The sequence below is a fragment of the Ostrea edulis genome, chromosome 1 (assembly GCF_947568905.1).
Source record: "Ostrea edulis chromosome 1, xbOstEdul1.1, whole genome shotgun sequence".
In the NCBI taxonomy this organism is placed as follows: Eukaryota; Metazoa; Mollusca; class Bivalvia; order Ostreida; family Ostreidae; genus Ostrea; species Ostrea edulis.
The window spans coordinates 87,432,377-87,448,017 of NC_079164.1; the positions used below are offsets into that span (position 1 = coordinate 87,432,377).

General features: G+C 34.3%; 1 long non-coding RNA gene across 1 annotated transcript; it reads left to right on the forward strand.

Annotated features, from left to right (window-relative positions):
• Nucleotides 1–686: 686 nt before the first annotated feature.
• Nucleotides 687–13,988, forward strand: LOC125676256 (uncharacterized). Its single transcript, XR_007370807.2, has 3 exons — nucleotides 687–1,078; nucleotides 7,001–8,471; nucleotides 13,884–13,988. It is a non-coding gene; the product is annotated as an uncharacterized LOC125676256 (long non-coding RNA).
• The last annotated feature ends 1,653 nt before the right edge of the window (nucleotides 13,989–15,641 follow it).

Here is a 15,641-nt window from a genome sequence, read left to right on the forward strand (position 1 = left end):
TCTGTCACGACTGAAGAGGACCGGTAACACAGTAGAAATATTTCAAGAAAGTGTTTAGAGTCTCTCTCTCTCTCTCTTTATATATATACATATATATATATATATATATATATATATATATATATATATATATATATACATGTATACATATATATATATATATATATATATATATATATATATATATATATATATATCACAAAGCCCATTGAGTATACAGTATACTTGACTAGGAGTATATGGATATTGCTTAGTCTTAGTTATACAGGGTATACAGTGATTCGTGTATACAAGTGTAACTAAGCAATAGTCATATTACTATTGGGTGGGTCGGTATATTTGGATGATAGGTGTAGCATTTCGCGAGAAAATAATGCAATAGATATTGATTGTTTTGTTTTACAATATTTTAAATAAGTTACAAAACTCAGATGGTCTATCGTGTTAGATACGGGACTGGTAATATATTTAAAAATAAAACAGAAAAAAAAATTAAATTCGTCACATTACATGTAATGTATGAACATTATAAAGAAGATTGCATTATAAAATTCTGAATGACAATGTACGTGCATGACCGTAACACTAATGACAGGATCAGATCTGTACTGCTGTAAATTATGAATTGATTATGGTTGTTAGGGACAGTTTAAACTGTCATAAAGTAATCAAAGTCTAGGCATCTAGATTAATCAGGCAACAGATGTGAGGTGCTGTCATCACGTAAAATGATCACGTGTGCTGAAATTTTCATTTAATGGGGCAAACAATGATGAAAACTTTTTTCAAACCATACTTCGACACCATAAAGCACTGGATCGGCATTACACCATGATCAGGACCATGGCCTCCGTCTTTGTCTTTCTACTTTTTTGTTACTTGGCTCACGGGACAACTACACCACCTAGTAATGGTTGTTTGTATAAAGGAAAAATCTATGCAGCTGGAGATGAAATTCCCGAAATGTCTGGTCAGGATGGTGACTGGTGTTATGGAGGTTACTGTGAAAATTCGGGTGGAACTTTCTCCATCGTCAACTGGGATAATTTCAATTGCCCCCCGAAGTCGACTACAACCGGTATGTACCGTACTCTCTGCATTTCCGGTAATAATATTTAATATCATGTAGCAGTAAGCATTTCCGGTAATACTATTTAATATCATGTTGCAGTAAGCATTTCCGGTAATACTATTTAATACCATGTTGCAGTAAGCATTTCCGGTAATAATCTTTGATATCACGTTGCAGTAAGCATTTCCAGTAATACTATTTAATATCATGTTGCAGTAAGCATTCCCGGTTATAATATTTAATATCATGTTGCAGTAAGCATTTCCGGTAATAATATTTGATATCATGTTGCAGTGAAATAAAGACAATTTGGAATTTTTTTTTATAAAAAATTATGAATCGTAAAGAATTTGCTTTATTTTAGAGATGATATTTATACGTGGTAATTCAATATTTTGAAGACACGGTATTAAAGAGCTGCAAACAATTGCATGAAATATTTATTCAAATATTGATAGAAATGTGATGTCTGCATTTTTATAAACGAAATTTGCCCTGAACGGATTTTACTGATAGTTGAGTAATATTCAGTTTACGGATTCCGACCTATTTGGTACTCTGTATTTTCACAAATAAGATTTTTATCACGATACATTTTTTCTTGTGTGGATTATCTGTAATGTTTGGTGATATTTCGTGCGCAATGTCACCAGTTAATGTTTTACACTGATTTTATATATCTAACGGATCTAAAAAGCAAAGGTTTCAAACACAATCATTACAAAGTACCGAATTTAAAAAAATAATTGAAAATCAAGGCTATTAATATAACCACAAGACCTAGTATGGTATTGCCTACAAAGGTCACGTACAAAGTATACTAAAATCTATTTTGAATTAGCTTCCGTTTTAACGATAAAGTATGTTGTTCTAACAAATGAACATTCGTTCGGATAAATTAGTCTTTCGTTCCGACGAACAGGTGCTTCGGAAATGCATTGATTTTATATCCTCAAAATTGTATCTGTGTGTCTACTCACCCCCTACTGTCTTATTTGTATATATTTGTAAATATTTTGTATTTATAACCAATGAGCTGTATAACTTAAGGAAATAAAGAACCTGAATCTGAATCTGGAAGAGTTAATTCTTAGGTCAGACGAATTCATTGAAGAATTTGTCCAAACGAGGAGTTATTTCGTTCAAACGAAGAGTCAATTGGTCCACATCAAACGAAGAAATATTCGTTCGAACAAATCAATTCTTAGTAGTCCTAGGGAGATCACAGTACGAACAAATAAATTCTTAGTCTTATAGGGAGATCACAGTGTGGCAAGAAAAGTTTGGTGTAGTGAAATAAAAATACTACATCTAAGACAATTACCATACATATATATAGATATATACATGTAATTAAGTATTGGCTTCTCCTTCGTCACTTACAAGCACACAACATTAAATATGAATCAAAGTTGAGGGTCTTTCGGATATATAACCCGAAATACGACAAACCCCGTCACTTCTACGGTCTTGAGCACCATATATAAGGTGTTACTTTTCGTCTCTATATGTAGTGAAAAATATTCGAATGGGACGTGAAACAAAATGCAAACAAATACCTTTTAGTTTAGTGTACGTATATAAAATGATTAAAATAATTTCGATATACAATGTTTTTCTAATTTAATGAATACTAATTAATGGAAGGAAAGATCTGTACCGAACATGAAACTAGTTCTCAACGAAAAAAAAAAAAATGTCCGAACGAGGAATTTTAGAATTCGTTCGAACAAAAAAAAAAAAATAAATAAATAAAAAATAAAAAAAAAATAAACAAACAAACAAAAAAAAACAAAAAAACCCTCAATTTTTTTTTTGAACGAAAAACTTTATTGTCGGAACGAAGAGCTCATTCGCCGCACATCTTTTATTCATAGTAAAAATGACATAGAAAGTTTTATCATTGAACGAATGAAACAGATTTCCAATAGAAATGAAACAATTAATACAATTATGAATAAAAGATAATGTAAGTATTCCTTTTAAAAATGCATTACAAATTTTGAATGTGAATTACAAATTTTGATATATACCACAAGAGTTTGAAAAGAAATACAATATAAATTTAAGTTATCAATGATCTTGACACGTGAAAGATGCAATTCAACTTTCACTTCTATGAATTCTAGGAATATTAAGATAAATGCAAGGCCTACACATCAGATGGTATCTAAATGTCCTCTTTTCTCATTTATACAAGTATTAAAGAATCTTTGATAAACGTACCTGGCACTATAAAAAGGTGTAGAGATTTCCGTCATGTTGAGCCTCTGTAGTAGTTTCAACCTTACTTTGAATATATACATGCAAGTCGAAGAATATATATCGAATACGGATTGCAAAAATAGCAGTCCATCTTGGTATCATGCAAAATAAAATATTTATTCCAAAACAGCATACACGTGTGCTTTAAGAAATATTTTTATATCGTGTTACTGGTACATGTATAGGTAACGAAAATCAGGGTACCTGTAAAGTGCGAAACGAAACGAAATCTACCGAAACGAAACGAAATCTACCGAAACGAAACGAAACCCACCGAAACGAATCGAAACCCACCGAAACGAAACGAAACCTACCGAAACGAAACAGATTGTATAATCGATCTCTTTTAATTATAATAATTAAAAATGGTATCTTAGGCCCTTGTTAAAGTTTACACATATAAATAAAATTCGCCTCCCCTTTGATGTAGGCTTTCGGCTTGACTGATACAAAGTTTTAAAAGTTGGAAAGGGGGGTGGGGGTGGGGGTAAGCACAAAGTACATAAATATCATGTGCAATTAGCTTCGGATCCATAAATTTCAGAACGGAAGGTTACAGTCTCACAGGTCAGAGGTCTGGGGAAACACACTAAACGAGGGATGGGGTCGTCGGTGTTGGATCCGCTTTTGGACATAAATACATGTTTCAGTATTTTTGCTCTAAAGACAAATATATGTATACATGTGGATATTGTGTATTTGTATGTAGTATATCAAACGGTGGATTCTGAATATGCCCTCCCGTTCTCTTTGTGATTTCTGCTTAAAATTCCCTCGTTCTTAAGCCTTTTCATTTTACAAAATGCCGACCTCCTCCTAATATTATTGCATTAAAAAAATTCCGTTTTCCGTCCCGTTTTCAATTCCCCGTCTTAGCAACACCCCAAATGTATAGAGTTTTTCCATTATTGAAAGTACTCGCACCTCAGCAATTAGAGATAAAATAAGAGGTTAAGAGCTCTTCCTGCTTTCAATTTTCTCAGACACGAGCTTCTTCAAACAATGTATCTATGCCCAAAGGCGGATCCAACGTCGGCGATCCCACCCCTCGTATAATGTGTTTCCCCAGATCTCTGAGACTGTAACCCTCGGTTCTGAAATTTATGGATCCAAAACTAATTGTACATGGTATTTAATCAACTACGGATATGTTCTTTGTGCTTACTCCCCTCCCCCCTTTTCCAACTTTTCCAACTTTGTAACAGTCAAGCCGAAAGCCTACATCAAAGGGGAGGCGAATGTTATATGTGGTAACTTTCACAGGGGCCTAAGATACCATTTTTAATTATTATAATTAAAAGAGTTCGGTTATACAATCTGTTTCGGTAGGTTTCGTTTCGTTTCGGTGGGTTTCGTTTCGTTTCGGTAGATTTCGTTTCGTTTCGATTTCGTTTCGCACTTTACAGGTACCCACGAAAATCATACTAATTTTTGATATAGCAAAATTTTGAATGCTATATTGGAAAATACAGATTTATCTGTCCTTTGTACTTTATGGGTCTGGCATGTGCAATTAAATTTGTAATACCTAGGCATTTTGGGAACAAAATATTAAAATAAAAAAAATGATTGGTGTCATTTTCATTAATAGATCATTATTTATGATTCTTACCTGTACTGTTATAAACACCGACACCCGGAGCCTCTCCCCTTTCTTTGAGGACCCCTTTTAAAGGTTGGGAACACTTCCCTTATACTTGCTATAGCGAGATATTAGTACCGTTGGTAGCGTATAAGTTTAACATTGTGACCCCTGGGTCGAGGCCTCTGCTGGTGGACTGTTAGTCCACGAGGGTCTCTACAGGCCAGTAGCTAAGTACTTCGTTACTAGCTTGAAAATACGGATGTATATTTTTTAAAATTGCTGTTATAAAAACTTTAGAAATTCATTTCAAAATTAAGGGTTACTGAAGTATCTCCCTCAGGCATAGCTCTTATCCTTAGACGAATTTGACTCCACTTTTTTGGCACACTGTTTTCCCCTATAATAGCTCTAAAACTTTATTGTTATTTCGGATTTCAAACATTTCGGTTGCACATCACTGAAGAGACATTATTTGTCGAAATGCGCATCTGGTGCATCAAAATTGGTACCGTATAAGTTTTACATTCTCGCTATTTAAAACGCGATTATCCCTCTTTAGTGAGAAAGTAAACATTACCATAAACAGGTGATTTGGTTGATTGTGTTTGACGTCCCTATTGAGAATTTTTCGCTCATATGGAGACTTCACCATTGCCGGTGAAGGACTGCAAAATTTAGTCCCATGATCGGCGCTTACAGCCTTTGAGCAGGGAGGGATCTTTATTGTGCCACATCTGCTGTGACGCGATGCCTCGGTTTTTGCGGTCCGCCCCATTTAATCGCCTCTTACGACAAGCAAGGGATACTGAGAATGTGTTCCAACCCGGATTCCCACGGAAAAAGTGTTCTGATTGAATGATAATGGCAAATTCTGCGCATTACTGAATAAATGCGACACACACTCAACATGATGCTAATTGTTTCTATGAAATTGACAACACAATCAAGAAATTGCTGCGTAAGAGGTAAGGAGTCTGAAATGCAATGCACATCATGAGTGTTTTTTGTTTTGATTTTAAGTATCAGACAATTTAGCACTCTTTCTTCTTTTCACGTGAAACACGAAGAGATGTACCCCTCGGGTGTTTTTCGTGGTTACGGGATATACAAAATTTACTCTCGCTAAAGAGGGATAATAGCGTTTTTGCGAGGATATCTCGCTATAGGGGAAGTGTTCCCAGCATGTTTAAGGTACAAAAGAAAATTGATAACAAATATTACCTGAAAATTCGTGGATTCTGTGCCTGTTGTATCTATTTTTCAATTCCTAATGCTATTTTGCACTTTTTACTGCATTAGATATAGGACGGTGAGAGAAAACGGTGTCGGACATTGTCATTGGTCAGACCAGCCATCAAGTAATCTCGGACATCTTCAAAAATACCAAGGGGCGCGACATTCAAATGCATTGTACATGTATCACTGGAAGAACATAATACCCTTGTATTGGTGGAATGTTTCCGAATATTTCATCAAAACACATTGAGTTGTCTGATATTCACCTTATTTTTAAAACGCATTGTTTAAATGTTTACGCATTATCGTGCTTTATTCACTAATATAGTATAAATAACTTATCAATGAAACGAGCCGATGCAAATTGATATACCCAGACCCCCTGTTTGCTTGCGAGTAGAGAAAAAGTCAAAATTCAGGATTGTGATACTTTTTGGAAATCATATTAGGGTGTGAATTAAAAAGAGAACAGTCCAACTATATTCCCCTGATCTACCGTTTGCCGGAAATATATAAACCAGAGCCCATTCATTTCGAAAACACAGTTCAAAGTGAGGCCTTGATTCTTTTTTTTTTTTAGCATAAAGTTTCTCACTTTGTTCTATTAAATATATTTAATACAGTAAAAAATGACCCATGGAATCAAAAAATAAATATACATGTAATAGATATAGGATCCACGAATTTGCAGGAAATATTTTTATTAGTTTTGAACATTACAAAGTGGGTGAGGTGGATTATAGGAAGTATGGATCGAAACTTCAGTTGCCTGTGCTTATAAAGAGAGGAAATCAAACTTTGGGATATAATCAAATGACGTCATCACGTTTTCATCTTTACAGGTAGCAGCTGATATGCAGGACCAGTTTTACAGAAGCTTACAACTATAAAATTTCGTTGAACTTTATATGATTTGAATTGGAACCAAATTGTCAAGTGCTCTAGAGTTTGAAATTAAAACACTATTCAATACATTTCTGGTGAAATAATTAAAACTTGAACGAATAAAACGCATTGTTTTGATGTTTGTTTTTTTTTAAAAAACAAAAGTCTTGATCCAAAGGCAGTCTATGGTGCAAAACAAAATGTCAGTATTTAACATAATACTTTTCTATCTGTTTATAAGTCGTTCACGGACATGCATTCTCAAACTATTTTAATTTGACGACCAAAGACTACATGCACAATGCATAATAGAAATTATGAAAGAAATCAATAATATTTTGTGCTTATATAATTATACTTACATTTCCCCAGTTTTTGCCTTTGATATCTTTACAAATTGTAATAACAGCAAACACGATGCAGGTATAAAGAATGCGCATACATCTTGATAAATATTTATCGACTGGAAATCCCGACGAAAATGAAAGTAGAAAGTAAATATGAGTTTTGGAAATACATGTACATGTGGATATGAACTGCGACGCTTCATGCCCGCATAGGTCATGAAGCGCGTTAAATATATGTCATGAAATATAATTCATTAAGATACATTAATCTAGCAAGTTTTATAAAAGGAATCTCTATATATTAGCATTGCATAGTGGAAATATATTTCTTTCAGAAAACATGAGACATTTTATTTTGAACTTCCCATAATTACAGGTACTTTCATAAGAATACTACATGTATCAACATGCTTTTCCGTCATCCGGGGTTTTGTCCATTTATTGTTTTTTTTAACATTGACTTCTGACCTGTACAATACATGTATCTATTTGTAATAACAAAATGAACCTCGTGTACCATTGTATATCTATAGAGAATGTATTTTTCTTTCCATCTGGTATCTAAATCCACGACCATCACCAGAATACCTCTCAGCTGTGTATACCAAACATTTCTAATGCTATACAATCTATTCATATAGACATCATCGTATTGTCAGAATATAATCATTCAAAGGTAGATTAATAGTAACAGATGACGAACACCTCTTAAGGTGCAGCAACATGTTGAAGAAAAACTCCTTCATTGCCAACGGAACATATATTCAACGTGTTATCAATGAAATTTATTGAGCACTGTGGCAGTATTTCTCTTTGTGCCGCGCTATACCAAGGCGATGAAAGTTCTCTTCTATTTTGTGCTGTTGTCTTGTTACATCTTGAACGGAAATACGACGCCTGTTACGACATCAAAGTCCCCTGGTTGTGAACATAATGGGAGCGTCTATTCCCCGGGTGAGCAGATTCCGGACTTGGGTGGTCAGGAAGGAAACCACTGTTTCGGCGCATATTGTGAAAACTCAGCTGGGACGTACATCATTATGAACTGGGACAACTTTAACTGCCCTCAAGTCCAAACCGAGTATGTTGATTGTGTTTCGTTTCTTTGTTTCAGATACGAAAATTATTATAAAGTTGTCAAATTGGCGTTTATGTCCTATCGTAAGGATTAAAGTTAAGGAGGTATACTACACCAGAGAATTTTGATATGGATGAAAAGTGGATGATATGTACAATGATATTTTGAAATTGAAAACTTTCAAATTTATTTTATTTTGTCAAAAAATGCAGTTTTAGTAAAAAGAAATCTGAAAAAAATTTAAAACCCCTGCTGGACTCGAACCCGCGATCTACAGTTCAGCATTCGACGGGCTACACTGTAACCTACTGAGCTACTCAGCTAGGTAATAATTTTTTTAATTAATAGACAAATATTGCTGATATTCATATTTTGATCCATGTTTTAAAAGGAAGTCAGCCATTATGACGATGTACCTCCTTAAATATTTCTTTCACTTACCCATTTGTATACAATTTTGAAATGATGTTTTAAAACACAACTAACAGTGCATTTTCGAGTAAAGCATTTTCTAATTTTCTCTTTTGGATTTAGTTTTGAAATGGTGATCAAAATAGGATAACACGTATGACTGTGCACTTTTTTCTGTCACATCATACATGTATAAAATGTTATCTAACCTTTATATATGCACATATGTATTTAATGCAATTATTCAAGAAGAAAATTTCAATTCTAAAAATACACGATGGTATGAAAAACTGAAACTCCTCACGCCAATATTCTTCATGAGACACGTCAGCACTTAATGAAAAGTATTCCGGCGTGTAGCACGTCAGCATTTCATGAAAAGTACGCCGGCGTGAAGTGCGTCAGCACTTAATGAAAAGTACGCCGGCGTGAGACACGTCAGCACTTAATGAAAAGTACGCCGGCGTGAGACATGTCAGCACTTAATGAAAAGTACGCCGGCGTGAGGCACGTCCGCACTTAATGAAAAGTACGCCGGCGTGATGCACGTCCGCACTTAATGAAAAGTACGCCGGCGTGAGGCAGGTCCGCACTTAATGAAAAGTACGCCGGCGTGAGGCACGTCCGCACTTAATGAAAAGTACGCCGGCGTGAGACACGTCAGCACTTAATGAAAAGTACGCCGGCGTGAGGCACGTCAGCACTTAATGAAAAGTACGCCGGCGTGAGACACGTCAGCACTTGTACGCCGGCGTGAGACACGTCAGCACTTAATGAAAAGTACGCCGGCGTGAGACACGTCAGCACTTAATGAAAAGTACGCCGGCGTGAGGCGTTGCAGTTCACACCCTCATGTGTTTTCAAAAATGAAGGTTTTTTTATGCATATTTACATTTCGCTTTCATTTCTGTCTGAATTTCCAGGCGTTACAAATAGACGTACAATATCTATGTGTATTCATACGCGCATTGTATACATCTACAACACGTTCAGGATATAATCACTGGAAATGTAAATATTATGAAAGCTGTAATGGATCATTGTATCATTCAGTTTAGTTATGCAATCCAAGAGTAATGAATGGGTTTTAAACTAGATTCTAGATATCTATTTGAAGGTTTAGACAATGTAGAATCATTATCAGAGGGTTTTGAAAAAAATAAGAACGATCCTAAGACCTGTCACTTAAACTTTTTATCATTAAGGTGTATTTCCAAGAAAGGATGATCACGTAGAGAGATTTGATGGAAATTAAAAAATTAACCTCTTAAGAGGCGGAGAGAAAAAAAATTAACCTCTTAAGAGGCGGAGAGAAAAAAATTAACCTCTTAAGAGGCCGAGAAAAAAATTAACCTCTTAAGAGGCCGAGAGAAAAACGATCCCCAAGGTAAAGGTTTTATTGAGACTGAGGAGATTATTCTACAGTAATTTCGACAATGGGGAGAAGCACACAACCATACACATAACGGTCAGGTGTAAATTTTCATAAACAATGTCTTTTAGCATCATGAATGTTTAAGACCGTCGGACATCGGTAGAATGAACAATTTCAGAAACAAGTTATAAAGAAATTTCTCGGTATAAAATCAATTTCAAAATATCATTTGAATTTTAAAAATGTGAAGATCATCACACAGCTAAAGACCAGTGAGACATGAGTTCAACATTATTCATATTTCACTTAAATACAAGTTACGGGATACTAGATTCCTTTGACTTCGATTTTTTCCCCAATAACCACCAGATGAAATCCTGTGCAAGCGCGGGAAATCACAATTAAAGAATATAGAGGAAAGACTTTTTATTATGCATGTTTGAATTATTGCGCACATGAATTGAATGAACGATATCTTTAATTCAAATGAATTTAACAACAATTTTTGAATAATTTCGTGCATTAATTATCTTATATTTATTGATATCATACACAGTATATAAAGCTTGGTTATTAGGAAGTCATTGGTATGCCTTATGTACAGTAACGTAAATGATTTCTTTCCGTATTGAAAATTAGATTATGATTTTATGAATGCAATTATAATCCGTTATGCCGATACATGTAGTCGACCAAAGGCAAAATGAATGGTCGTTCATAATTTCAAACTTATCACTGCGAATGTGTTTATAATGGTAGTTTTTGTCCATTGCGAAAATTTAAGGGCAAAAATATGAATACACATCGTTTCTTCTCGTCAAACACAGTATTCGAAAACATAACTACAGTTATTTGCACTATATGAATACAGGAGCGGATCCAGGAATTTTTGAAAAGGTGCGGGGGTTCTACTATTAATTTTGGTTTTCAAAGGGGGAGGCCCATCCTGACGAAAGGGGGAAGGGGTTCCGACTCTGGGAACCCCTTCTGGATCCGCAACTGGAATGACAAACAGGAAAAACTGCTATATTGTAAACAGTGGCCTGATTTCTTGGACATTGTCAGGTATTGTACAACCTAATTGCGGTAAAATGTTTTAAGTTATAAGGCGCAAACTTCCCCCAACAGTCCCTGACCATTCAATATCTGACAGAATGGAGATTTTTCTATTTATTACTTACTTTCAAGATCTGTTGTCATCACAAAACATGTGCAACAAAAATAAAAACTTTTTTGTGTTTACCCATGTGTTTGTACATATCAGTAACTGTTAACAAATTAGTGCAAAAAGTCATAACAGTGAATTCTATAGTCACGGGAAAAATTAAGAACATCGAAAATAACAGATGAATATCGTTTTAAAACATTTATCGATGTGTCCGATCGTTGATCTCGGAGGGTGAGTGTCCTTCGTTGAATGAGATGTATAATAATAAGTATATAAGTAATATAATTATAAATCTTCATATAATGATAAATATGAGCCTAGTCAAAACTATTAAGTATAACGAACACTAAACACCTACACAAATTTATGCTGATCATATTGTAAACCAATTGCAATTACCCGGCTTGCTGGAAAGGTCCGAGAATGTGCGACTGGTTGTGTGATGTTGCCTCGCTTCGTTCTGGAAATTTCCAATAAGGCTGATTCAAGACTAAAATCACTGATTGAAGAAACGAACATTTATTTATTCAACAAATATCAAAACATATTTATGCCTCGTTCACACGAAGAATTTAATTCGCATTAAACGTAAGTTAATGCGAATTAAATCTGAACCGCGTTCACACGGAGATTTTAATGCATTAGCTCCGTGTGAACGCTATTTAATTCGAATTAATTTAATGCGCATTATTTTACTTCGCATCAAATTTGATGCCAAGTAAAATTTAATGCGCATCCGTGTGAACGAGGCATTCTTCTGTAAGATTAAAAAACAACGAATTGACTTCATATCGTATTATCTTAAGTTGCCATAAAAAAAGAAAACAGAACTAGCTTAGATCCGCCACTTTACTCTCATGTTTGCTATTTCAGGGTAGTTTATCGAAAACGAACGTAGGTTGTTATTTAATTTTACGATATTTACTAATCAAGTAAGATTCAATTATGCCTTACGGACTTCACCTCACATATGAAACAATATCAAAGGCACAAGCAGTAACTCTGGAGCAAGCGTTTCGGAGTTTATTGGCAAACTTTGTTAATTTATAGGTATAGATGGTGTAATAAAGAATGTAAAAAAAAAAATCCAGGAAACTAATCGCTTAGAAAACGCCCGTACAAAATCATGTCCAGATACAGACGGACGGACAGACATGCTGATTCCAATATATCCCCCTAAAATTCGTTTGCAGGCGGCATAATGATGATAATTAAACTGATGTACGACTTTAAATTTACTCCACATGACATCCATCTGTTCAGTGACATGATACTCAATGCAAATAAGTTTGACACTGCAATTTAAAAACATAATCAGAAAAGAAAATTTCAGTATCTATAGAACCTGAAAAAAACTTTTTGATTGTCACCTTCTTACAGATACGTGGAGTGTTGTAAAAACAAATGAATTACTCATATGTTAATAAAAGAACAAACTTTTCGTACGCCTTTTCCGTTAGGAAAAAAACCGCAAATTTGGACAAATACATGTACATTTCTGGGCCATTTAGGTGTATTTGAAAGATAAATCTGAAGTATGTCAAATCTTGTTCTCGATGTTGTCAAAAAAAAAAAATGCATGAAGGATGACTATTATATGTCAGAAACAGAAAATGACAGGCAATTATTAATTTTATTATGTTAATCTTGATCATTATGTTCAATTCTACCACGATTATTACAAAGATCAAAAGAATGCCGCGGTCATTATTCTGCGATACACCGTCATGCGTATTAACTGATTATGAGACAATTGACACACATCTCGCTTGCACTTCGAGTTTTGTTAATGCAACAATAAAGTCGATGACTGATAATTCAATTTTATGATCATAAATATCAATCAATATATGTTGTAAAACAAATTCATAAATGACCAAAGAACTTTTGTCAAACACCAATCTTCTGCATTCCGAGTGCGATACACATGTAAACATGGCTGTACACAGACAAGTTTTCCTTGAACTGTATTCAAAGCAATTGATATAATCAAAATAAATACTTGAAATAATTTTTTCAAAATAGATTTAGAATACCCCTACCATCTCACCTATTTCACAACAATGTAGGCTGTTTCGGAAATTGCCATACGTCACAGTGACCTAATTTGTAGCTGATCGGCTGTATATTTCTGAGCCGTAGTAGGGTAGAAATAATGTGCTTGTTTTTGTGTATGTTGCAGGCTACGCAGTATGTTGCGAGGCCTCTAAACAACATTTCGCAACCTCAGAGGTAATCCTGTAACGCCTCAACTTTTATGTTTCAAAACAGCATTTCACTACCTCGGAGTTTATCCTGCAACATACACGAAAACGCGATCATTATTTCTTAAATTAACAACTGCGTTTCTTGTTCAATAGCAAACTTCATGAAGAAACTCAATGAAGAATGCCAAATATATAGTTAGTTCTTTAAAATATCTTAAATTTTTCTTTAAAGTATCTTTAAAAATCTTTTACAGGCAGCCGTTGATGCAATGACGATATGCCTGATGGAAATCTACAAGAAAAACACCCAACAAATGTAGCAAGATGAAAATGTAATAAACAAAATTGGGATAAATGTTTTTGTTGTCAAGACCTTTTTGAACCTTTAAATGAAATATTTCACAATATTTTTCCTTTCTGTTATAAAAGTATATAAAAAAAGTATCATATCTAGCTATGTAAATGTTATTTCGAATTCCCAAATATTAGATTTAACATGAACACGAAAACGAAGCACCGTAAAATTGATCATTCCATTGCAAATAAGAATATTCATTGACCCATTCAAACGAAAGGGATGTAAAATTCACATTAGATTTTATGAAACATGTTGTTTTGAGGGATATATATGAAATTTCAGATTTCGTAAGCTTTCGTAGATTTGTCACACTATGTGATTTTCGACGTTCATGTTATGATCAATCTGAAACTAATTAATTAAGATAATGTCAAACAATGTCTTTACAAACTTGTAATTGTGTTGTACATATCTATTTATGCCTTCTCAGTTGTTTCTGATATATATATTAATACTTAACCCTGACAATTGGATTTTCTAAAATGCCAAATCTTACAAAAGTTTAAGACATTGGAAAGGACTACATTTAGTGGTGGAACGAATTTTTAATAAAAAATCTATAAATCTGCATGGTTTTTCTTGGATATCGTCAACATTTATACCCCTGGACGTTTTCCTATGATACAAGCAGTAGGGACTTGGAAGTTTATATTTAGTTGATATATTTTCCCAAACAGAAGAAATCCAATTCTTAAAAACAGCTATTATAATTCACAAGAAATTTTTAATGAAATTTTTTTTCTGTTTTTGTTGTTGTTGTTTTGGTGGGTTTTTTTTTTGCCCATAATAAAAATGATTTATATAACGTCCACATTGTATGTTCCAACTTGAGTTTTGAGACAAGACGTTGTAACTCATTTGCAAAATTTAAAACTGGCAATACTCCCAATTGTTATTTCAAACTATATAATGAAATTTTGCATATTTTCAGTGCAAATTGGTCATTATTTATACTCCTAATATAAAACCTATTCATTGCCATATTGTTAGAAGGCATCAGATAAATAAGCATCAATTCAATGTAATGATTGACCTGTGTCTCTTATAGACCAATAGACTTGTGAATAAATAAAAGTATACTGTAAGTGCAAAAAGATCAAGTTTAATAAACCGAAGACCAATAACTAGAATATATATTTTATTTTTTACTTATCAAAATGTAATTCTCTCTTCAATGTCCCTTCCAGAATTTTCACTCAAATTCAGACGTCAGAAGCTGTAGGTGAAGTACAACAAATTTAGATTTATGCTTAGAGCCGTAGCAGTGGGGGTTCTTCAATGTGCCAACGCCTGTCGTGATACGGGGGCCCCTTTTTAAGGTCATATCTGCAAGACCTGTGACTTAAATGCCGTGAGTATGACGAAGATGTAATCACTGCCTATATTTGACGCGGCCATGACACAAGCCGCATTCGAACTCACGGTCTCCCGGTTCCGAGGCCCGCTTTAATCACTGAGCTATCGCGACCGATCCCCTTCAATGAAGAATTTACAAATATATTTCTAAAAGAATTAACATTACTGCATAACTCAGGTTTGAACGTTTTTAAAACGATATTCAAGATGCTCACATGTGGCTGCTGTTTTACCTGACAGACTATGCCATGCAAGTTTTAAGAACATTGAAAATACGCCTAGTCTACTCTGTTACTGA